This window comes from Zalophus californianus, chromosome 5 (genome assembly GCF_009762305.2).
Source record: "Zalophus californianus isolate mZalCal1 chromosome 5, mZalCal1.pri.v2, whole genome shotgun sequence".
NCBI lineage: Eukaryota > Metazoa > Chordata > Mammalia > Carnivora > Otariidae > Zalophus > Zalophus californianus.
The window spans coordinates 101,457,801-101,484,158 of record NC_045599.1 but is presented as its reverse complement, the minus strand read 5'-3'; the positions used below and the strand labels follow the sequence as shown (position 1 = coordinate 101,484,158).

Here is a 26,358-nt window from a genome sequence, read left to right as displayed (position 1 = left end):
ATCAGGGTTAAACATGATAATATAGAAAAAATTTATTTTCAGGTAAGCATTTCCCAGCTATTTCATGTCCTTAAAAGAAAGCGTGCACTGTTGCTTTGAGTCTGATAGATGCTCTATTCCACCTCAGAGGAAGGTACCATTTAATACTGAAATATCTGCAGAAGAGACAGTATTAAGCAAAATATTTAGAGAACCTTCTGGGGGAAAAAAGGGATGTTACTCCCCCATCACTGAAACTCTATTTTCTCATCTTTTAATTGTGCCTCTTAAGTAAAAACTAAAATGTGCAGTAATTCTCAGCTTGATCACCAGAGAATTCTCATTTAAACACTGGATATAAACAGTTGAAACTGAGATTCAAACTGAGCAAATGTTCAGTTTAGTAAGACAAGTACATGTTAAAGCTTTAGTAGATTTGGGAAAAACCATGTGGATCTGAAATGTAATGCCTATATCTCTATGGGACAAAACAAGAGCAAATGCAGATCTTTTTTGTTACATGACTGATTTGTGTAATGGGATAGAGAAGAATACTGTGAATAATTAAGGGGATACATAGAAACAGGAAGGAATCTGATAGGAATGAAATAAAAAGAGGGGAATGGATTAAATACCAGCAGTTTTATTTATTTTCTCAACTACGTGTTAACAACAGAGTTTACCATATAAGTGAATTTCTAACTCGTTAGTCAATGTTAGACATTTTATCACCAAATTAAAAATGCTAAGTTCTGGTATTTAACTTTACCACTAACTTGCTATTTGAATTTAGGCAAGTTTCTTTGTAAGACACAATTATTACCAATAAAAATGGAACTAATAATATCTTTTCCATTATAATGTCATTTCCATTATAAGGATAAAATGAGATAGGTAAATATAAAGTTCTGCATTTAAGTTCAGAAGTTAATTATTCAAAATAAGTCAGCTGGTCCCAATGTAGGGTAGCAGACACTATGCTTAAAATTATACTAAAAAAGATAAGATTATAACCTTCTATGAATGGACATTTCAACTAACTCGCTGCTAAAAAGCTAATGAAATCCAAGACTATAAAAAGAGAACTGTTGTCTAGTTCAAGGGATAGAACAAGCTATCATACTCTGTACTTGTCACATCAAGTAGACATTGTTCAAACTTTGAAAAGCTTCCTAAGAAGATGAAATGTTTGGAAACTGTGTCCTAGGAAAATCTTGGAAACAATCAGGGATAATTACCCAGGACAAATAAGGTTTCAGAAGTGTCATTAGACCATTAGATCAGAAAAAGAAATAGGGCTTGAAATATGCCTAGCAAATCAGAGCTGTCCATAAATGAAAAGAAAATGCTGAAGTGTAGTGAACTTCCTGTCATTAGAAGGGATCAAGTATAGGCTACATAATCAATCAATTGTCAGTGTGCTACAGAGAAGGCATTACTAGACATGCTCCAAAATCTCTTTCAACTAGATAATTTAAAATGGCAAATATAGTAGTAATACTAAGAATAACAATATTATGCAATGGAAAGACAGCCATCTATGGAACTAGGTTTCTCCAATAGAAAAATCACTGAGTAATATGCTAATATGACATCACTCTGAAAATGATGGTTCTGAATGGTAAAAGAGAGAGAAAAGAACAATTAGCTCTCTTTCACCATTTTTACAATGAATGCTATGATTTTCACATGGTTAAAAACATATTTTTCGGGGCACCTGGGTGGCTCAGTCATTGGGCAACTGCCTTCGGTTCAGGTCATGATCCCAGGGTCCCTAGGATCAAGCCCCACACCAGGATCCCTGCTCAGTGGGGAGTCTGCTTCTCCCTCTCCCACTCTCCCTGCTTGTGTTCCCTCTCTCGCTGTGTCTCTCTCTGTCAAATAAATACATAAATCTTTAAAAAAACATATTTTTCAATGTGAACATTAAATTTGTCTATCATTTCTATTAATGAGAGGAGGAATTGTTTCTGTTTTGAAAATAAACTAGAAAATTTTTGTCTCAGAAATGACTTAAAAGGAGTAAGTTGTTTTTATTTGGAGTTAATATGAAGAAAACAATATTGAGCTATTGTATAAAACTAATAACTTTTCATAAAATAAGTTATGGTCCAATAGAAAATGACTTGAGTGTTTTTTTAACTTTCTTTATTGTTTGTTTGAGGCTTTTGTGGGGTTTAGGGGTTTTTGTTTTTATCTAATTTCAAGTTAGTTAACATATAGTGTACTATTGGTTTCAGGAGTAGAACTTAGTGATTCATCACTTACATATAAAACCCAGTGCTCACCCCAAATGCCCTCCTTAATGCCCATCCCCCCACCCATCTCCCCTCAGCAACCCTCAGTTTGTACTCTTACATATAGAACCCAAAAGACTACATAATGTATGGTTGCCTCCCTCTCTGTTTTTATCTTACTTTCCTTCCCTTCTCCTATGTTCATCTGTTTTGTTTCTTAAATTCCATGTATGAGTCAAATCATATGGTATTTGTCTTTGACTTATTTTGCTTAGCATAAAATACTCTAGTTCCATCCACATTGTTGCAAATGGCAAATTTCATTCTTTTTTATTAATAATGGAATATTTGAGTAATATTCCCTGTGTGTGTGTGTATATATCTATACACATACTATATATATGGCATATATATATGCACACATACATACACATACACACAGATACATACATATATACACACGTACATACACATACACACAGATACATACACATACACACAGATATATACACATACACACAGATACATATATACACATACACACATATATACACATATACACACATACATACACATACACACACATACATACACATACACACACATACATACACATATACACAGACACATACACATACACACAGATACATGCATATAAACACAGATGCATACACATATACACACATACAAACACACAGATACATACACATATACACACATATACACACATACATACACAAACACACAGATACATACACATATACACACATACATATATACATATATATATATATACATGCCGTGTGTGTGTGTGTGTGTGTGTGTGTGTGTGTGTGTGTACGCACACATCTTCTTTATCCATTTATAAGTTGATGGACATTTGGGCTCTTTCCATAATTTGGCTATTGTTGATAGTGCTACTATAAATATTGTGGTGCATGTGCCCCTTCGAATCAGAATTTTAATATCCTTTGGATAAATACCTAGTAGTGCAATTGCTGGGTTGGATCATAGGGTAGTTCTATTTTTAACTTTTTGAGGAAACGCCATACTGTTTTCCAGAGTGTTTGCACAAGACTGCATTCCAACCAACAGTGCAAAAAGGGTCCCCTTTCTCTGTATCCTCTCCAACATCTGTTGTTTCCTGACTTGTTAATTTTAGCCATTCTGACAGGTGTGAGCTGGTATCTCATTGTGGTTTTGATTTGTATTTGTCTGATGATGAATGATGTTGAGCATCTTTTCATGTGACTGTTAGCCATCTGGATGTCTTCTTTGGAAAAGTGTCTATTCATGGCTTCTGTCCATTTCTTAACTGGATTATTTGTTTTTTGGGTGTTGAGTTTGATAAGTTCTTTATAGATTTTAGATACTGACCCTTTATCTGATACATTATTTGCAAATATCTTCTCCAATTCTGTAGGTTGCCTTTTAGTTTTGTTTCCTTTGCTATGCAGAAGATTTTTATCTTGATGAAGTCCCAATAGTTCTTTTTTGCTTTTGTTTCCTTTGCCTCCAGAGGTGTGTCTAGTAAGAAGTTGCTAGGCCCAATGTCAAAGAGGTTGCTGCCTGTGTTCTCCTCTAGGATTTTGATGCATTCCTGTCTCACATTTAGGTCTTTCATCTATTCTGAACTTATTTTTGTGGATGGTGTAAGAAAGTGGTCCAATTTCATTCTTCTGAATGTCACTGTCCAGTTTTCCAAACACCATTTGTTAAAGAGACTGTCTTTTTTCCATTGGATATTCTTTCCTGATTTGTGGAACAAACAGTATGTCGAATATAGAGCTGTGGGTTCATTTTTGGTTTCTATTCTGTTCCATTGATCTATGTGTCTGTTTTTGTGCCAGTACCATAGTGTCTTGATGATTATAGCTTTGTAATACACCTTGAAGTCTGAAATTGTGATGCCTCCTGTTTTTCTTTTCTTTTTCAACATACTTTGGCTATTCAGTGTCTTTTTGGGTTCCATACAAATTTTAGAATTGTTTGTTATAGATCTGTGAAAAATGCTGCCAGTATTTTGATAGGGATTGTATTAAATGTATAGATTGCTTTGGGTAGTATAGTCATTTTAACAGTATTTTTTCTTTTAATCCATGAGCATGGAATGGTTTTCCATTTCTTTGGGTCTTCTTCAATTTCTTCCATAAGTGTTCTAAGTTTTCTGAGTACAGATCTTTTACCTCTTTAGTTAGGTTTATTCCTAGGTATCTTATTGTTTTTGGTGCAATTGTAAATGGGATTGATTCCTTGATTTCTCTTTCTGCTGCTTCATTATTGGTGTATAGAAATGCCACATATTTCTGTATGTTGATTTTTTATCCTGTAACTTTGCTGAATTCATGTATCAGTTCTAACAAATTTTTGGTGGACTCTTTCAGGATTTCTACATCTGCAAAGAGTGAAAGTTTGACTTCTTCCTTGCCAATTTGGATGCCTTTTATTTGTTTTTGTTGTCTGATTGCTGAAACTAGGACTTCCAGTACTTTGTTGAAGAACAGAGGTCAGAGTGGACATCCCTGTCTTGTTCCTGAACTTAGGGGAAAAGCTCTCAGTTTTTCTCTATTGAGAATGATATTAGCTGTGCATCTTTCGTATATGGCGTTTATGGTGTTGAGGTATGTTCCTTCTAGCCCCTATTTTTTGAGGGTTTTTTATCAAGAAAGGATGCTATATTTTTTCAAATACTTTTTCTGCATCTATTGAGAGGATCATATGGTTCTTATCCTTTCCTTTGTTAGTGAGGTGCATCACGTTGATTGATTTGCAGATGTTGAACCACCTATGCAGCCCAGGAATAAATCCTACTTTATTGTGGTAAATAATCCTTTTAATGTAATGTTGGCTTCAGTAGCTAGTATCTTGTTGAGAATATCTGCATCCATGTTCATCGGGGTTACTGGACTGTAATTCTCCTTTACAGTGGGGTCTTTGTCTGATTTTGGAATCAAGGTAATGCTGGCCTCATAGAATGAAGTTTGGAAGTTCTCCTTCCACTTCTATTTTGTGGAACACCTTCAGAAGAATAGATATATTCTTATTTATTTCGTTTTTTTTTTTTTTTTTTTTTTTGAGAGAGCGAGAGAAAGAGAGTGGTGGAGAGGAGCAGAAGGAGAGGAAGTGAGAGAAACTTAAGCAGGTTCCACACCCAGCATGAAGCGCAATGGAGGGCTCAAGCTCACAACTATGAGACCATGACCTCAGCTGAAATCAAGAATCAGATGCTTAATGAACTGAGCCACCAAGGTGCCCCATATATTCTTCCTTAAGTGTTTTGTAGAATTTTCCTGGGGAGCCATCTGGCCCTGACTCTTGTTTGTTGGGAGATTTTTTTTCTTAATATTTTATTTATTTATTTGACAGAGAGAGACACAGTGAGAGAGTGAACACAAGCTGGGGGAGTGGGAGAAGGAGAAGCAGGCTTCCCGCTGAGCAAGGAGCCCGATGCGGGGCTTGATCCCAGGACCCTAGGATCATGACCTGAGCCGAAGGCAGACGCTTAATGACTGAGCCACCCAGGCACCCCTGTTGGGAGATTTTTGATTAATGATTCAATTTCTTTGCTGGTCATGGATCTGTTCAAATTTTCTATTTCTTCCTGTTTCAGTTTTTGTAATTTATATGTTTGTAGGAATGTATCCATTTCTTCCAGATTACCAATTTGTTGGCATATAATTGCTCATAATAATCTCTTATAATTGTTTGTGTTTCTGTGGTGCTGGCTGTGTCTTCTCATTCATTCATTATTTTATTTATTTGGGTCCTTTCTCTTTTGTTTTTGATAAGTCCGGGTAGGGTTTTATCAATCTTGTTAATTCGTTCAAAGAACAATCTCCTAGTTTTGTTGATATGTTTTACCATTTTTTTAAATTTTTGTATCATTTATTTCTGCTCCAATTTTTATTATTTTCCTTATTCTGCTGGCTTTACACTTTATTTGCTGTTCTTTTTCCAGCTTCTTTAGATGTAAGATTTGAGCTTTTTCTTGCTTCTTGAGGAAGGCCTGTATTGCTATATATTTCCCTCTTATGACCACTTTTGCTGCATCCCAAATGTTTTGGAATGTCGTTTTTATTTTCATTTGCTTCTATGTATTTTTTAATTTCTTCTTTAATTTCCTGGTTGACCCATTCATTCTTTAGTAGGATGTTCTTTACCCTTCATGTTTATGCGGTATTTCCGAATTTCTTCTTGTGGTTGACTTCAAGTTTCATAGCATTGTGGTCTGAAAATATGCATCTCAGTCTTTTTGCATTGGTTGAGGCCTGATTGGTGACCCAGTAAGTGATCTGGAGAATGTTCTGTGTGCACACAAAAAGAATGTGTATTCTGCTGCTTTAGGATGAAATGCTCTGAATATATCTATTAAGTCCATCTGGTCCAATGTGTCTAGTCCAATGGCTTTGGCCATTGTTTCCTTGTTGATTTTCTGCTTAGATGATCTATCCATTTCTGTGAGTGGGATGTTAAAGCTCTCCACCATTATCATATTATTATCAATGAGTTTAAGTTTGTTATTAATTGATTTATATATTTGACTCCTCCCAAGTTGGGGGCATAAATATTTACAATTCTTAGATCTTCTTGTTGGACAGACCCCTTCATTATGATATAGTGTCCTTCTTCATCTCTTATTATAGTCTCTGGTTTAAAATCCAGTTTGTCTGATATAAGGATGGCTACTCCAGCTTTCTTTTGATGTCCATTAGCATGATAGATGGTTCTCCCCCACCCTTCATTTTCAATCTGGATGTGTCTTTGGGTCTAAAATGAGTATCTTGTAAGCAGTATATTGATGGATCTTGTTTTTTTTATCCATTCTGATGCCCTATGTCTTTTGATTGGAGCACTGAGTCCATTTACATTCAGAGTAATTATTGATAGATATGAATTTAGTGCCATTGTATTACCTGTAAAGTTTCTGTTCCTGTAGGTTGTCTCTAGTCTTTGTTGCTTTTGGTTTCTCTTCTCTGCTCAAAGGGTCCCCTTTAGTATTTCTTGCAGAGCTGGATTAGAGTTCACAAACTCCTTTAGTTTTTGCTTGTCTTGGAAACTCTCTCCTTCTATTGTGAATGACAGCCTTGCTGGATAAGGTATTCTTGGCTGCATATTTTTCCCATTTAGCACATTGAATATATCAGGCCACGCTTTCTGGCCTGCCAAGTTTCTGTGGACTGGTCTGCTGCCATCCTTATGTGTCTACCCTTGCAGGTTAAGGACCTTTTCTCCCAAGCTGCTTTCAGAATTCTCTATCTTTGTATTTTGCAAGTTTTACTATATGTCTTGGGGTTAACCTGTTTTGTTGATTTTGAGGGGAGTTCTCTGTGTCTCTTGGGCTTGAATGCCTGTTTGCTTGCCTGGATTAGGGAAGTTCTCAGCTATAATTTGTTCAAATAAACCTTCTGCCCTTTTATCCCCGTCTTCTTCTTCTGAGACTCCTATGATATGGATATTATTACACTTTGTGGAATCACTGAGTTCCCTAAGTCTATATTCATGGTCTAATAGTTTTCTTTCCCTCTTCTTTTCAGCTTCATTATTTTCCATAACTTTGTCTTGTATATCACCTATTCATTCCTCTGCTTCTTCCATCCTCATTGTGATTACATTGAGTCAGTTTTGCATTTCAGTTATACCATTTTTTTTTATTTTGGCTTGACTAGTTTTTAAATCTTTTATCTCACCAACGAGGGTTTCTCTGGGGTTTTCTATACTTTTCTCAAGTGCAGCTAGTATTCTTATGACTACTGGTCTAAATTCTTGTTCAGATATATTGCTTAAAACTGTTTTGAGCAAATCCTTGGCTGTGATTTCTTCTTTATCTTTCTTTTGGGGAGAATTCCTCCATCTTGTCATTTTGACTAAGTTTCTGTCTTTTGTGTATTATGAAACCTTGTCATGTTTCCGGCTCCTGAGAATAATACTATATTAAGAAAGAGTCATACACCATACAGGGCCTGGTGCTTCAGGAAGTGTTTCTGGTGTATGCTGTGTGCACTCTGCTGTTGTGTTTTGGCTGCTCTTTCCCACAGAGCAGTCATCTACAGAACTCCTTGCTTGCAGTGGGAAGTGTCTGGACCTTTAACTAGGTGTGCTTTGATCTGTTTGTTAAGATAAGCCTGATTTGAAAAAAACAAGCAAACAAACCTGATCCCAGAAAAGAGAAAAGGAAAAGGATCAAAAAAGCAAACATACAGGCAAACAAAAAACTATAAGCCTGATTCCAATGAAAAAGAAAAAAGTAAAAAGGAAAAGAAAAAAAAGGAACTTGATCCAAAAAATGACGAAAGGAAACAAACCAATAAATTAAAAAAAGAAACTCTAAGCCTGATACCAAAAAAAGGGAAAAAAGAATAAAATAACATAAAATAAAATAAAAATATAAAAAATTAAAAATTAAAATTAAAAAAGCAATTTCTACAGAACTGAAGCTCACACTTGGAGCACTCTATGATCAGGAGAATTAGTACATGGTGGGGGCCTGTGGTGGTCTCCTGAGGGAGAGGCTGACTGTGTTGGCTCACAGATCTGCCCTTGTGAAGATGCCCTTGCTGGACTCAGGGGGTTGGGGTTTGGTGTAAGCACCTCCAGTCTCCACTAGAGGCGCTGTGTTTCTCCCTGAAGTCTACTGTGCTGGTGGGTGGGCAGGTGGAAGATGGCATCACTCTGACCTCTCAACCCTGGGGAGGGGAACTCACAGCTCCGGCTGTTTAGGAGGCCGTCACAGAAAAGCAAACAATCTCCTCTCCCGCGTCCTAGGCTTTCATCAGATCCCTGACCTTAACCTGACTGTATCCAGCCATCGGCCCATCTGGTGCCACAGTTCTCCTGGGTTTTATCTCTGGCCAGTGGCTGGGATTCAAAACTCCATATCTTAAAGGGCCTGGCAAAGTGCAGACCCACTCCCCTCCCCTGAAGGAGAGCTTCTGTCCCAGAAAAGCAGTCACATGGCAGGTGCATGGTAGCTGGAGTCTATCGTGATGCACAGTGGAAAGCTGAAACCACGTTATCTGCCCTCTGTGCACACTTCTGTCCCTTGCTGTTGAATGGCCACTCAATGGCTCCCCGTTGGCCTTTTGGCCTTGGACAGACAAAATACCCTCCTCCAAATGTACTCCAGGAAGGGGAGTGATCTCTCCCAGTGCAACCCAGGGAATCCCCTCACTGCCGGGGTTTGTGAAAACCCTATGAGCTGCTCTCACTCTCCCACTCGCTCCCTCTCTTCCTGACTTGGCTCTGCGCAAAGGGCTCCCTCCCCTTTGCAGCACCGCAGCTTTTCTCTCCCTCAATTCATAGTTCTGAACCTCACATCGCCATGTTCTCTTCCTCCAACTGTACAGATTGTTTTCTTAATCCTCAGATCAATTTCCTAGTTGTTCAAAATGATTTGATGTTGATCTAGCTGCGTTCAGGGGAACAGGCAAGCTCAGAGTCCCCCTACTACTCTACCATCTTAACTCCATTTTACCTTGCTAGCTCATTTCAGATTGAAATTGTTGGCATAGAGCTAGATAAGTTTTAAGAATGCACAATTTTCCATGGGCTAAGTAATTTGAAAACCTCTTCATTTTAGTATATAAGCAAACTTTTAAACAACAGAACTCTACTAGATTTTCTGGACATGTGTGGAGGAAATTCAAAATTCATTCTAAAATCATCAATGGCTATATGATAAAGTTAAATATATAATTTGGTCCCTTACTCTTTGTTGTTATTCAAGTACATTGAGAAAGTCCAAACGGGCTTGGTTGGCCCATTCCAAAACCATACAGTTAGAATCATGAAATTTTGAGATTATAATTGTCCTCAGGGCACATCTCTTAGGGGAATCACATTATCAATTCTCTTCAGGGACTACCAGGCAGATAATAGAAAGATAAGTCTTCCAGAAAGTGAGTGTTTGTAGATGATTTTAGACTATCCCCTGATAAAATGTATCAGATTCAATTTATAAAATTATATAATGATCAATAAACATTTTTCTGTACTGAATCTGACTTAGAGCCAAGTATGTAAAACAGGATCTAATGCTCAGCCTTATTTTATGGATAGAAAACAGAAGTGAGTGGATGGAACTGGAGGGTATTATGCTGAGCGAAATAAGTCAATCAGAGAAAGACATGTATCATATGACCTCACTGATATGAGGAATTCTTAATCTCAGGAAACAAACAGAGAGTTACTGGGTGGGGGGTGGGAGGGATGGGGTGGCTGGGTGATAGACATTGCGGAGGGTATGTGCTATGGTGAGCGCTGTGAATTGTGTAAGACTGTTGAATCGCAGACCTGTACCTCTGAAACAAATAGTACTATTATATGTTAAAAAAAAAAGAAGAAGAAGAAGAAGATAGCAGGAAGGGAATAATGAAGGGGGGAAAATCAGAGGGGGAGACGAACCATGAGAGACTATGGACTCTGAGAAACAAACTGAGGGTTCTAGGGGGGAAGGGGGTAGGGGGATGGGTTAGCCTGGTGATGGGTATTAAAGAGGGCACGTACTACATGGAGCACTGGGTGTTATATGCATACAATGAATCATGGAGCACTACATCAAAAACTAATGATGTAATGTATGGTGATTAACATAACATAAAAAAAAAGAAAACAGAAGTGAATGTTGGGTTAAGTAAGTGACTTATTCAAAGTCATTAGAATAAGTTATGGCAAAGCTAGGTCTAGATTCTAAGTGTTCTGTCTTTCATTATATAATACATTACATTACATTATATAATAACTATCCAATATTCATAGCTTTTTGTCTTGGCATTTAAAATATTTTCATACATATAAAAATTGTGTTTAACTGTACACTGATATCTTTTATAACCCTAATTCACAGTTCTTTTTGCTTTTTCCTATTTCAAAAGGTTACTATGTGAAGTAAAATAGAGTAAAAAAAACTTTATAAATATATTTAGTGGATATCCTTATAAGTTTTGGTGGAAGAATTATACTACTTTATAAGTTACAAAACACCAAAGTTTTCTATTCTGAGAGGCAGATTAAATAATGAAAACTGAGGCTATCATATTCTTTATTCATATCTAGTTCTGCTGTATTTGCCTAGATATTTCCTTGAAGAGAACAATAAACAATTTTATAACCCCCTGTGCAGTTTGCTCAGCATGGATCTTAATAGTCTGCTATTAATAAAAGAAACTTTGTTAGGACAAATCAAAGAATAATAAATGTTTGCTTGCTAGCAAGTCACTTGCAGATAGACCACCATCCCACTTTTTTTTTCACAGCCTAAACATGTGTTGTTGCATTTTGAGAAAGATTCATTTTTGCTTAGTGGAGACATGGCGAGCAACTGGAGCCCTCAATCTGGTGATCTGCATGAATGACATCGTACCAGAAATAATCACCATGTTTACATGGGTTATGTCCATCAGGACATTAAGCAATTGTTGCTCCTAAATAGGCCAGAGAAGAGAAACAAAAAATCTAATGAGCATCATTATTGAAGTGGCTTCAGTCTCAGGGTCCAAATTACAATTATTTGCCTCTAAGTCTTCTGATTATACAGGAATTCTTCAATAACAATTTATCTTTTCCAGAAATTTGTTCTTCATTCTTAAAATAGAAGCATAACTCTTCTGTGAACACAATGATGAAAGATGAGAGTATGCAGCCTAATCCATTTGTATGAATGAGTTGGTTTGATTTCCTTTTTGGCAACTCCAAACCCAAGGCATTAGGAATAAATGTGTTCATTCAACAAAAATGTGTCTTATTTGATTGAATAATGCTCTGATTCAAGCAAAAAAGTCTTAGAAAAATGGAAAAGATTTGTGAGGAAACTAATGAGATATTCATATTGTAATAGAAATAAAGCCACTCACCGTAATTTTTTTTAAGACATACTTAATTCTCATCTGGAATGTAAGAATGGCACACAGCTCTTTCCCACTACCCATAGTTTCTAAACAGTTAAAGTTATTCCCTGGTTCTAAGACCAACTGTTTATCTGGCCTCCAGTATTAGTAATAGTGCCTGTGTCTGTTAAGATTTTTTGATTGTCATCAACAGAAATCAACATTAAATAACTGAAGAAGATAAAAAAATTTACTGGAAGGTTATCATGTAGCACACAGATTCAAAAATAATACTGATGAGCCAGATTTAGAGATGGACAAGAATCTGGAAAAGTAAATACTCAAATTTCTAAAGGCAAGTATCTGACTGGCCTAATTTGGGACACTATGCTAAGAGAAGACACAATGCTTTGATTGGCAATTCCAAGAAAACCACATTAGAGGAAAAGTAGTTCTCCAAAAGAAAAAGAGGGTGCTACTATCAAATGGAAGGCAGGGAAATAAAATAAATATGCACTACACTGCCCTTCATATTTTGGCTGTGATCAGTGTAAGATTAGAAAGGCAGATGCTAATAGAGGCCCAGAGTATCAGTACGGGCTTTTGCCCATTCCTCCTGATTTGCCTCCATCTGACTCCAGTCTTGCTATCTGATTAAAGACACATTTTCTTCACTTCTGATTTGGGCAGGCCTGCACATGGGGACTATTGCTGTTTTGTGCTTCCATATCACAAAAAGGAAATCAAGCAGACCATCAAAGACTCTTTTTTTTTTTTTTTTTTTTTTTGGGCTTAAAGATGGTATATTATTACCAAATTGCCATAAACGTAGTGATTTAAAATAATATGCGTTTATTGTCTTATAGTTCTGGTGGTCAGAAGTCCAAAATCTGTCTCACTGGGCTACAGTCAAGGTGTTGGTGGGGCTGGTTCCTTCATCAAAGACTCTTTTAACAGGAATCAGGCTGAAAATGTGTGATTTTTTTTTTAAACTTTATTGTGTAGAAAACATAACTGCTTACTACCAATATTTTCTGGATGTCTATGAATTCATCATAACAGAAGCTGTATTAAACAAGGAAAAAACATAGTTTTATATAAATCAGAAGTGACAAACCAATTTCTGTTTTTCAGGTTTCCAAACTTCTAAGCTTCATGTGAAAATAAGTATTAGGGGAAAATTTTTTATTTAACAAGAACACCTAAAACCAATTTTACATGCCCAATATGCCATGGTGAGCATTCTGACTGATGAATATTTTATGATGTGCTTAGTAGGCCTAAATGAAATTTTTATCTGCAGCAGCATCAATCATTAGAATTTGCTATTTTCACCCCATGATGAATGCTTTGCAAACATTAGTCCCTGATGTTTAGACACTTGTGAGAAGAATGGTCCTATTTCTATGTTATAGATAAAGACACTAAAGCCTACAGTCATTAAGTAACATATCTAGGGTCCTTAGCTAGTAAATGCTTAGAAGTGGGGGCTAAAGGCTTCTTGGACTTCAGTTTTTATACACTATGCCATAATTCTCCCTAGACAGCTTTGAATATTATTTAAGAAAAATTAATCTAATTTATTCTTATCAGATGGCTCAAATTTAATTCAGCTGACTTAGTCACAGACAGTGTCTATAAAATTTAAATAAAGGGGTAGAATCCAGTGTAGAAGGGTCAAGAGCACCTATAATATTCAAATTTCACACTGCAAAAATAAATTATAGTAACTAATGAATTGAACAGAAATCTTTTTTTAATTTTTATTTATTTTATTTTTTTAAGTTTATTTATTTGACAGAGATAGAGACAGTGAGAGCAGGAACACAAGCAGAGGGAGTAGGAGAGGGTGAGGCAGAAGCAGGCTTCCCGCCAAGCAGGGAGCCCGATGCGGGGCCCGATGCGGGGACCGATGCGGGGCCCGATGCGGGGCCCGATGCGGGGCTCGATGCGGGGCTCGATTCCAGGTTGCCGAGATCATGACACGAGCCGAAGGCAGACGCCCAATCGCTGAGCCATCCAGGCGCCAGGTACCTTTTTTTTAATTGCCCATGATTCAGATCTTACTAGGAAAGGACCACATTACTAGAGACATAATTTAACCATATGATATGTTAAAAGTTATGGCTGATATTATTGAGTACTCACTATTTGATTAATATCAAATATAAAAATATGCCCACTTCTTGCCCCATCTTACTCCTGTAGTCTTTTCCTAACCTGAAATTGTCTATTCTATGCATGGTTTGTCATCATCAACACTATTGATACTTTGGGGTGAATAATTTTTTGTTTTGGGGGCTGTCCTGTGCATTGTAGGATGTTTAGCACCATTGCTAACCTTAACCCACCAGATGCCAGTAGCACCACCTCCCCAGTGTGACAACCAAAAACATATCCAGAATTCCCCAAATGTTTTGGGGACTGAAGGAAGAGAAGATAAAATCACTCTCAGTTGAGAACCACTTCTCTAGAGTTAATTCCTTCTGTACCAAATTCTTGTACTCAGCTCTGCCATGTTTGCAATAATCTTCCCATCTCTGTAATCACCTTTCTCTCCAGAATCTTTAAACCGTTTTATATAGATTCCTCTCATTGGCTTTAAATACACAGGTCACCTCCTTTTAAGAATACTGATTGATTAATTAATTAAAAATCAACTGTCCCCAGGGAGTCTGGGTGGCTAGTCATTAAGCATCTGCCTTCGGTTCAGGTCATGATCCCAGCGTCCTGGGATTGAGCCCTGCATTGGGCTCCTTGCTCAGCAGGAAGCCTGCTTCTCCCTCGCCCGCTCCCCCTGCTTGTGTTCCCTCTCTGGTTGTCCCTCTCTCTATCAAATAAATAAAATCTTTAAAAACAAAATCAACTGACCCCTTAGGCTTGTCTTAGCCCCTGTTCTGTCTCTCTTCTCTCTTCATAGCCAAATTTCTTAGAAGAGTGATCTATTAACGTTGTATCATTTACTCACTTTTTTTTCCACTCCATAGCTCCACCCAAAATTGGTTTCCATCAATCCCTCTCTTTCCTTGGCTTCTGTACATAATAATCTCCTGGTTTTCTTTTCTTTCTGGAAATTTCTGTCTCTTTTCCTCTCTTTCTCTTTCTCTCTCTCTCTTTGGCTTATTCTTCATTACCACACCATGAGATGGTGGAGTTTCTCAAGGCTGATTCCTAATTCACCATTTCTTTTTTACTCAAGATTCTGTGCTTCAATGATCCCAGAACTTAAACAGCTACATCTATGGTGACAGCTCATAATATTCCCAGGTCTCTCCTGGGAGCACCAACTGACTGTGTAGTTCTAACTGATTACTTGACATTTCTTTTTGGAGATCCTAGAGCATCTCAAATGCAAGATGTCCAAAATAAAACTTATGACCGTCCCATCTCTAGACCTATTTTTGTTTGTTTCTCTATACAGTAACTGGATCTTTGACTCATCTTGTTTTGCTGTTGAGAAACCTAAATGCTATTCTTGAAACCATTTTCTTTTACCTCCATATCCATTTAATCACAAAATTATGTAAATTCTGCCTCTTAAATATCTCTCAATTCTATCTACCTGTTCCATATTCATCAATTCTGGCCTAGTACATACAACTTTTTCTCACACTCGGAGTTATGACAATAGTCTCCCGTTAATTCTACTAGAATCTTCTCTGGCCTGCTCCAGGTAGAGTGATGTATTTAAAACAGAAATCACTGATCTCACTGTTCTCTATGCCTTTAAAAACTTTAAAAGGCTCCCCAATGCCATGCAAAGCACACATTATTTAAAGTTTATACTACAAGCAAATCACTGTACAAAGCACTGTAGCTAACTCGTCAAGCTAAACAGAAGCGAAATCTACAAAAATGACCTCAAAACAGCCACCAAAATGTAAAACCTTCATTATGAACCACATACTCTTCTAAGTACTTTACACACATTGAGTAATTGCATCTTCACAACAGTCCTAAGAGGTAAATATTATTTTCATGTCCATTCATAGATGAAAATACTGAGTCACAAAGAGTCAGAAGCAATCTGAAAAGATCACACAACGATGAAGGGTCAGAGGCAGGATTATAGTCCAGACACTCTGGTTCTAGGTTCACAGCCTAGACAACCACACTATTCTCTATCTTGATAATATAAGAATTTTAACTACTTCAAAAACCAAGATTTTTATTTAACTGAGCTTTTCTTAGGACTTTTACAGTGATAACTAGTATAAACATTGGAAGAAAAAATGGTATTCAATTTCTACCATTTAAGAAATATTTAATATTTTTAATCAAATGTGTATTACAATAATGCCCCTTCTGAAGTGCTTGGACAAAAGAGGAAATAGGCTCACCCAGGTAACTATGAAACAGAATGCATCTAGAAAGAGTGGGAGAGCCATGCTAAAGGCAGAAAATGCTCTCAAGGCATTAACAGGATCAAATGCAATACAGCTCTGAAAGGAGAAGGAATTAATTGGAAGTGAAAGGAAAATTCACAAAGGTATACTTTTGCTACAAACAACCATCAACAACACAAGCAGTGCTGATATTTATTGAGCATTTATTATAAGCAAAAAAAATGAGTGGAGCCCTTTATGTGCAGTAATTCATTTGCTTCTTATAGTAACTCTATTTGCAATAAATATTACCTGTAATTCACAGTTGAATCAATTGAAACTCAGACCACAGAGCAAGAAAACCAGGCTAGAATTTGGACCCAACTTAGTCGAGCTCTATTAAAAATTTTTTTTAGAAATTTTAAATCCACTACTCATAGAAATGAAGTAAAATAAATAAATAAATAAATAAAGCATACTTATGCAAATATAGGTCAGACCTTTCCAGGTCCTGGTCAGTGATGAGACTGCCTTGCCAAGAAACGACTGAGAAACACAAGAGAAAACATTCAGAGGATAAAGAAAAAGATGCTGGGTTTACTTATATAGCTGCCCTTTTTGCCTGCTCTGCTCTTCACCTCTGCTTTGCTGTGAGAATTTGGTAATTGGTTTTTAAAGCAAAATGTTCTTCTCTAGCAAAAGGCTTTTACCCCAGCCTTTAGGTAGATTAATTTTTTAAGCCTTCACAGCTTATTCTTCAAACACTGCTCTCTGGCACTGCCTGAGGAAGGCAATCACTGAAGGCCCTCAACACACAGCCAGTACTGAAGAGTGTAATTGGATGAACAACAACAACAACAAAAAGAAAAAAAAAATGGTTAAATTCAAATAAAAGCTGAATTTGAAGTTGGTCTTTGTTCTTCTTAACCTCTGGAGAACTTGCCTGAAAATAACTTATTTCAGCATGTATTCAAAATGCCTGAATCAGAGACCACCCTTCTGATGTGCACAAGGTAGAAGAGATTGAATGTTGTCTGAAGAGCCCTTTGAAGTGACAGTTTCTACACAAGTCTTCTTGTGGAATTCCTCTCAGGATCTCCCTGACCATAAGCTTCTCTCTCAGAGACATCTGCAGTGGTAAGATAACTTTCACACATATGAAACATTAAATTCCCCAAACCAAAAGGAATTTAGAAAGAACAAAATTATCTGGTTGTGAAGAAAAATACGTTGCATAATATTAGGGGACATGTGTAAAAAGAACTCTCTTTTCCTTCAGATGAATCTTCTACAAAGCATTTCTCAGACTCCGTGATTAGGCATACACCAAGACTTCTATAAATATTTATTCATTATGCAATGGAACATAATATGAATAATAAGAGCTTGACCAACATTTTTTCTGCCCTTTGTAGCAGAAAGCAGTCTGACTTATGTATACAGGCCACAGTTCACACTCACTTCTAAATGCATGCTATAGAAGAAATTAAGATGGTTTCTTGGTAGCTTGCAAGAGCATCAAAAGCGCCTGAACATGTTCTATAGAAGGTAACAAGGAATTACGTTCCACTATTACTATTACAAAATAGGACACATTTTATTGATAGTAGAAATTTTTAGTTAGGCTAAAATACTCTAAAAATAGGAGCACCTGGGGGGCTCAGTCAGTTAAGCATCTTACTCTTGGTTTCGGCTCAGGTCATAATTTCAGGGTCTTGAGATCAAGCCCCGTGCCAGCCCTGCTTCTAACCCTGCAATGGCTCTGTGATCAGCGAAGATTTTATCTCTCCCTCTGCTCCTCCCCCTGCTCATGCTCTCTCTCTGTCTCTCTCTCTCTCTCCAAAATAGAATAAATAAATAAAATATTTAAAAAGTACTCTAAAAATTGAGGCACATGGGTCAAGGTTCTGCCTTCGGCTCAGGTCATGATCCCAGGGTTCTGGGATCAAGCACCATGTTGGGATCTCTGCTCAGTGGGGAGTCTGCTTCTTTCTCTGCCTGTGGCTCTCCCTCTCTCTCTGTAAATATTTAAAATATTTTAAAAATAAAAATAAAAAATACTCTAAAAATAAATCCACAACTCTAATGTCTCAAAAACCATAGTTGCTTATTTCTTTCTCAGTGCAGAGCAGGTAATGTCGGCCAATAGCTCTTATCTGCACAGTGAAATGGGGTCCATATTTCTTCCATTCTGCCATCCCTACAACCTAGTCAGTGCCTAGACCCCACCAGATGAAGGGAATAAAAAGGACACCCACTTTTTAAAGGCCATAACCCAGAAAAGTCACACAACAATTCCACTCCCATTTCATTAGTGAAAACTAGATGCATGACCCCATAGAGATGCCAAAGGGGCTGGGAACTATAGTCTCTGTCTGGGCAGCCACAATTCAACTACACTTCTGCTGGCACAAGAAAGGAAAAAGGGTTTTGATGGCAGCTTAGTCATCCCCATCACAAATCAACAAGAGTGCAAACAAGTTCAGCTTGACTGACAACAGAATTTCAAAGGCAGAAAGCTAAAAATTTAGGTTCCAAGGACCAATCATTCAAAATCAATGTAAAAATATCAGAAAAATAGCAAACACAATTTTAAAGTAGAAAGGATCAAAATGTTGGTATGGTATTATAGAGAACTAAAAATTCAATCCTGGATCCATGGTCAATAGTTACGCTATTTTATGCTGTTCCGTTTCACAGAAGAAACAGTATGTAACAGGAAAGTCAGACAGACCTGGTTTATTTAAAGTCTCTGTGTGGGGCACCTGGGTGGCTCAGTCATTAAGCGTCTGCCTTCGGCTCAGGTCTTGATCCCAGGGTCCTGGGATCGAGCCCCGCATCGGGCTCCCTGCTTGGCAGGAAGCCTGCTTCTCCCTCTCCCACTCCCCCTGCTTGTGTTCCCTCTCTCGCTGTGTCTCTCTCTGTCAAATAAATAAATAAAATCTTTAAAAAATAAAGTTTCTGTGTATTTCCAGCTGTATAACTTGGGAGAGTCAGTTAAGTTTTCTGATTCTCAGTTTCCTGTTCTGTAAAATGGAGTTAATACTATCTGTTTACATGACTTTCTGTAACTTATTAATATATAAAAAGAACTTAGCAGAGTTTATGGTAAAAATGAATGTTTAATAAGGCAGCCATTACCATTATTATTTTTTTTACATAAGTTTAAATTTAGAGGTTACCATAACATACTCAAAACCAAGTTCATTATCTTCTACTGCAACTCAGTTCAAGTCCGTTGCCCAAGAGATGCTTCTATTTTTGGAAAAACAACTGTACCTGGATTCAAACCTTTGTAGCCAGCTTTGATTTCCTCTTATCTCTTTATCCAAATTCCAGGTGTATAAATAGCCATCATGTGCCTATCCAATCTTCCTAATTCACATTTCTATAATGTTTTTTTGGAGCTCCCTAAACTTTCCTGCTGTGAGCCTTTTTATCCACCAGGGGCAGGACAACTTGAAAGTAAGAGAAAAATAGTTCCATTATGTACTAGTCCACCCTAGCCCAATCAAAATTTTTAAATCACGTGATTTTGCTAGATGTGTGGATTTTAAATCAAAGCTTAATTCAAACTGTGGTCTCAGAATTAAACAAATCACAAGAGAAGTTCCAAAACACAAGATATTAACTGGTTATGCATTTTAAAATGACTGCCATTTAAAAGCAAGTACATAAAATCATTTTACATCTTAGCTTGCACACAGACAGATAAAAAGGTCACTTATACTACCCATCATAAAGGTAACTCTTGCCGTATTCAAACACCATAAATCTTATTTCCAAGCACCTATAGCATTTCTTTCATCATTGAACCATCTGACTTCTTCAGCAGATCTGACATGCGCTTCTATCACCTTTTTCTGATTATTCGTCCAAATCAGGCACTTCTCACATGAGTTAACATCATCACCTAATTTGTCTCCATGTTCCCTGGATTTCCTGGGCATGTTGATTTATTTTTTTCAATTGGACCTCCATTTTACCCATGAAGTGTGGAAAACTTTTAATAGGTATAACAGACAGGAAAAAGAGTGGGCTTTAGAATCTGATCGACCTTTTACTCTTGATCCTTCAAATTATTCCCTGCGCTACTTTGGATATGTTGCTTAACTTTGAGATTTACTTTCCTTATCCTTAAAATGGGGATATAATATCATGCCCTTCAAATTACTATGGAGTTTAGCTAAGCTACATTTTAAGTTCCCTGAAGTCAAATCCCTAGCCTTGATCTTTCAGTCACTCACTGTTATATTCCCAGTGCCGAACACAGTGCCCTATACATGATAGGTGGTCAGTAAAATATTATTCCTAATAAAATGTTATAAAAAACCTAGGTAGAAGTAAACACTAATACGCCACAAATAATTGATTTTATTAAAAAAGGTCACATAAGCAATGAACAAATAATAAATTCCTCAAGCTAAAAACCAACCCTCAGCTAGTCAGTAACCTTTAAAGAAAACAAAAAACTCCACAGGTGCTGAATTTAGTGTTAGCATATGACTAGATATGTATCTAGGGCTAGATGCCCTGAGATACAGAAAACCCTAAATGTCCTAAGGAAAATACCTTCAGGAATAGGGAAGGAGAAAAAGTAAAATTGGATCTCTCTGTTCAAAGTCAGAAAAATAAAGTGAATCTCTAGTGTCTCCAGTTTGCTGGTATAGAAGTTGGTAACAATTTGTCTCCAAATGAATAACCAAAGGTATCAGATCCTCTTAACCACGCTTCTGTTGCAAAACGGGCTTTACAGATAGCTTCTTTTTGATTGTGTGGCCATTATACTAGAAGTAGGACAATATTAATAAAATCCTCCTTAACTACATATGCATTGAGATCATCAAAATGTGGTAAAAGCCTGACAGCACCATCTGCTTATTTTTACTGATCCCTGAACTAACTTGTTCTAGTCACATAGAACAAGTTATTTAATAAGCATCTCATTGTTTAAAACATAAATTGGTCTTTTTTTTTTAACCTCAGTTCTGTTCTTCAGAAGTGCATGCTTCTGTAAAACAATAAGGTATACTTTAATTTTTACTGCATGACATGACACATTCAGCTCCAGTGACCTGTATTGAATCACTCAAATTATAAACAGCGGTTCCAAGGCATAAATGCAAACTAGGTCTGGTCACATTTTTGTATTTTAAAACACAAGTGGAAAATGGCAATTGGAACAACCACTGTTCTGTGTCTTGTGGAGCTTTGTTTTCAGTCAATACCACAAAGTGAGTCACATATTCAGCATGGCTCTTCTTAAACCAACTGATCAATAGCTTACCATAAAGACATACCATAGTGATGCTAGAGTCAGTAAGTTGTATATCATAATTTCCCATTTTTTGGTACCTTTCTGGCGCTTTCTAGTTCCTTTTCAGAGAGGTGACTTTAATATGCATCAAAGAGGGCAGCCCTGCAGTTCTGTTCCCTCTTGAGTCTGTGCTCACCAGAATATCAAACTGAACAGCAGAAACCAGAACTGAAAAAAGTAGAAGAAACATGTCTGAGAAAAAGCAAAAGACAGACTTGTTTGGGTTAATTTTCCTCCCTCCAGCTGTGATCCTTTGTAACACTAGAAAAAGGGACAAGTATCATCGAAGCACATTTATATGGTGTAGGACTTTGGAATGGACATATTCTGCCAGACAGGCCTGGTAAGGCAAACCCCTGTGGTGCCAAATCACAATGCTCAAATTCACAGAAGCAGCCCAGGTTCTAGAATATTGTAGCAATGGTCCCACACCCTTTAGTGGCACAAAGAACAGTAGCTTGGAAATCATTAAGGGAGGCATCAAAAATGAGTAGAAATGGAATTTCATTTATAGACATAACATCAGTCATTTAGAAAAAAATCTTGCTAGCGTAACCCAGATGTTTCAAAACCTCTGGCCTTCGGAAGTCCCATTTGTAATATCCAGATAAGGTGGATCCATTCCATGCACAGTGGGGAAACATCTAATATTTTCATGGTCTCCCAAGAGGCTTATATTCCTCTTGATTCATTTATAATATAGTTTAATTTGTAACTACTACTCTCATCTTTTCTTACTGTTTGTCTTTTATGACTTTTTCCTTATTCAAGGATAGAATGGGCAGTGTAGCACATGGAAAAGGGGAGAAGATTAAGGTTCTGCTCTGCTCTGTGACATATTAACATACTCACATGATTAAAAGTGAATTAAAATTGATAAGGGTTTTAATGTCCTGACAGGAAATTCCTCATAGTTGGGTATTATTAGCTGTATATTAGGATTTCTGAGTTATAAGTTTTATTAGCAATTGCCTTTGATCAAACAAAAAAATGCAGCTTTATTGCAATTTTTTAATTTGTTTAATGAGTTTACTTGAGACGTTGTGTATACAGCTTTCCAAGGGCATCAAAAGAAAGATCAAAGTGCATATTTAAGAACTTTATCAATCTTTTTACCCTTAGCAATTAGCTTGTCCCATTTTAGAAATGTAGAGACTAATGACCAGACATGTTACGTATCTAGCTCAAAATCCCAGATGGAAGTGAGGGCAAGTTTTAAAAACATGCTCTCCTAATTGGTAAATTGTTTCCTTGCTGGGCAGATGGCCCTAGCTTTCTGCACCAAGTTCCTTGATCCCTACCTTCCTTCCAGAATTTAAGTTTCACTGAACCCATCAAGTATTTCAGATTCTTCTTTAGAGCACTGATTCTCAATCAGATTAAAGCCAGCAATGGGACTAATACAAAAGTCACTTCAGAGGATTATCTTCTCATAATGTTTGGGCAAAATTGAGTGACATCTTGACTCTCAGCCATATGACTTTTTTATATAGAGCCTTAGAAAATTAAATTCATGTGAGAATACTACAGGGAGAGGTTGCTATAAAAATAATAGGTTTTCATAATGAGGATCGTGTTACACCAAAATACTCAGAGGCTTCATTCTTCTACTGTTCCAGGGGTAAAAAATGCCTGGAAGTTTCTAGGTGGAAAGAGAAGACAGGCTTTGGATTTTTTGTTATTATTAGTATCGTTATTGTTGCTTTAATACTTTCAATGAAATAAAGCTGAGTGATGTTTTCAAAGAACTTAATCTGAATGGCAAAAGGTATTTAAAAAAGTTACATTACCTATATATATATCTCCAGTTTAGAAATCAATCTTCTGATCAATCTTCCCTTCAGAAATTTTCAGTGTAAATGAACAGCAGCTTTGAGTTTAGAAGGTATTGTACTGTATTATACTGTATTATACTGTAGGTATGTACTGTATTATACTTTAGGTATGTGCTGTATTATATTTGGTTCAATTAATGTTACTATTAGTTACCTTTTTTTTCTTTTTTGCACATTTGCTGTATGCTCAATTATGGGCTAAGCACTTTAAAGCAATTATCTTTAATTCCTACAGCAGTTTTTTGAGGGATAAGCTTAATAAATATTTGTTAGGACAAATAAATGTAGTAGTCTCCAAGAGATATAGTTTTTGTCTGCCTAGAATGCCTCCTCCTTTCTTGTCGTTCTTTTGTAGTATCCTTTTCACACCTTGTGAGGTCCTCTGGGTGTTTTCAGTTGCCTTACTGTACCCTTCTCCAACCAAAGGGAAGGAAGCACAAAACCTAGGCTGGCCATTGAGAATACTATCATCTGCCTGACCATAGTAATAACCCAAGCAGAATCAACCAGATAATTGCCTTTGAGAGCAACAAGTCCTCTGAGCTTTCTATTATGGGGATACAAATCTGGACATGAAAGAGACCTTCTTGCCTCATTAGGGACAATATGAGAATGTAGCTGAGCAGAGAACAACAAAGTCAAGAGGTAAAAAGAGAAACACTGTTCTGGCAACATCTGTTGAACTTTTGCAATGAACTGTACCTAAAGCCAAACTATCCTTGGATTTCCGTTACATGGCCAATCAATCCCTCTTTCTGGTCACTGTAGTTAGATTTGGATTTCTTTCACTTGTAGCCAAAAAAGGCCAGACCAAACTTTATGAATGAATCCTATTTTACAGATGAGAAAATTGAGACTCAGAGAGGCCAAATAAATTTCTCAAGGTCACCAAAATAATTGGTGAAGCCAAGGTTATAAAACTAGGGTCTCTAGACTCGATAGAGTCATGTGCTAGACATTGGAATGAAAGCCCGTTTGCTGCACTTGAAGACATCATATTCTTAGAGGTTTTGTTCTTCTTGTTGGCCATACTTTGTCAGTTGTGCTCTCAATCTCAGTACTCCTTACTACCCGTGCAGTATAGTTCTGAGACCGTGGATGAGAGCAGCAGACTGAAACTACTGGTATATCCACTATCCAATCTTGAGCACTGCATTAAACAATGAGTGGAAGAAAGAAATGAGATGATGAAGAAAAAAGAAAAACCCTGCCCTCAAACAGCAGTGAATTAAAGATAATGTAGAGAGACACATGAATAAGTAATTACAATATAATATGATAAGTATTGTATTGGAGTTGTTTATGCACAGTGAGCTATAAAAGCAAGAGAAAAGTGTGAAAAGCTATCAAGGGAATGTGAGAAAACTTCCCAGAGGGATAAGACTTAAACTGAGAATTAAAAGAGGAATAGAGACTTGCTCTTTATAGAAAGTAGAAAGAATATTCCTGACCAAGATCATATTTTCAGAGTCAGAGTCAGATATAGTCAGAAAATGGATTTTGATAAGCATCAAATCCATGAATCTAACTTCATTAGTGCTGCTCTTGCATTTCTCTTTAAACTGAATAAATCAGTCCTTTAATTCCAGTGGTTTGGTTATTCTTCCAGGATGTTTTCAGGTAAATCTATTTTACTCAATTCAATAAATATTTATTGAGCACTTTTTATATGCCAGGCTCAATGCCAGGGAATACAAAGATGTGTGTGGGCAGATGTAGGGCACAAGCAGGAGGAGTTACTGGGGAACAGAGTTGGGTGATGGAGAATGCACTCATAATAGTCTGATTCTTCAAGGATTTTATCCAGAGAGGGAGACATACAAATGGATAATCTCCACACAAGGAGATAAGTACCCATTTTTTTGCTGTAAAACTTCAAAGAAAGTGCTCAGAAGAAGCTGCCTGGAGGTTAGGACATCTGACCTGAATCTTAAAGGAAGGGTTAGAATGAGACTGATTGAAAAAAAGGATGACAATGGCCTTCCACGCTGAAAAAATAACCTGAGCAAAAGCATGAAGAGTGAAACTATACAAAGTATGCCAAAAAAAACCTCAAAATAATGGGGTGTTATTTCAGCAGAAAGTATACAGCAGAAAGTGGCTGGAGAGGTAGAGACCAGGTTATGGAAGGATAAAAGATCTAAAAGTTCATTCCATAGACCATGAGGAACCACCAACATGTTTTAAGCAGAAGTCTGACACAGGTTTCATCTAGCTAAAATCAAAGCGTCCACAGTGCTATGGTCCTTTCTGTAGGCTAGAAGGGAGAATCTGTTCCCTTACCATTTGCAGCTTTCAGAGGCCGCCCAAGTTACGTGGCCCATGGCCTTCTTCAGACCCAGCAACACTGCATCTCTCTGACTCTTCTTTTTTTTCTAATTTTTTATTGTGATGTTAATCACCATACATTACATCATTAGTTTTTGATGTAGTGTTCCATGATTCATTGTTTGCGTACAACACCCAGTGCTCCATGCAGAACGTGCCCTTTTTAATACTCATCAGCAGGCTAACCCATCCCCCACGCCCTCCCCTCTAGAACCTTCCGTTTGTTTCTCAGAGTCCATTGTCTCTCTGATTCTTCTTAACAGTCACCTCTCCCTCTGACTGTAGCAGCAAAATGTTTTCCAGTTGTAAGGACTCATCATTAGATTGAGCTCATCCAGATAATTCAGGATATTCTCCCTATCTTGAGGTCCTTACCTTAATCCTATCTGTGAAGTCCCTTTGCCATATAAATCAGCATATTCACACTTTCTGAGAATTAGGAAGTGACTGTTTTTGTTTGTTTGTTTTTGTGGTGAGGGAACATTTTTCTGACTGCTAAGGCATGTACCTGATTCT

The 26,358-nt window shown here is 37.1% G+C and overlaps 1 long non-coding RNA gene across 1 annotated transcript; it reads right to left on the bottom strand.

Annotated features, from left to right (window-relative positions):
- Positions 1-14,001: 14,001 nt before the first annotated feature.
- Positions 14,002-25,876, bottom strand: LOC113929590. Its single transcript, XR_003522250.1, has 3 exons — positions 25,798-25,876; positions 21,718-21,847; positions 14,002-14,122 (listed from the first exon to the last, which is right to left on the bottom strand). It is a non-coding gene; the product is annotated as an uncharacterized LOC113929590 (long non-coding RNA).
- Positions 25,877-26,358: the final 482 nt, after the last annotated feature.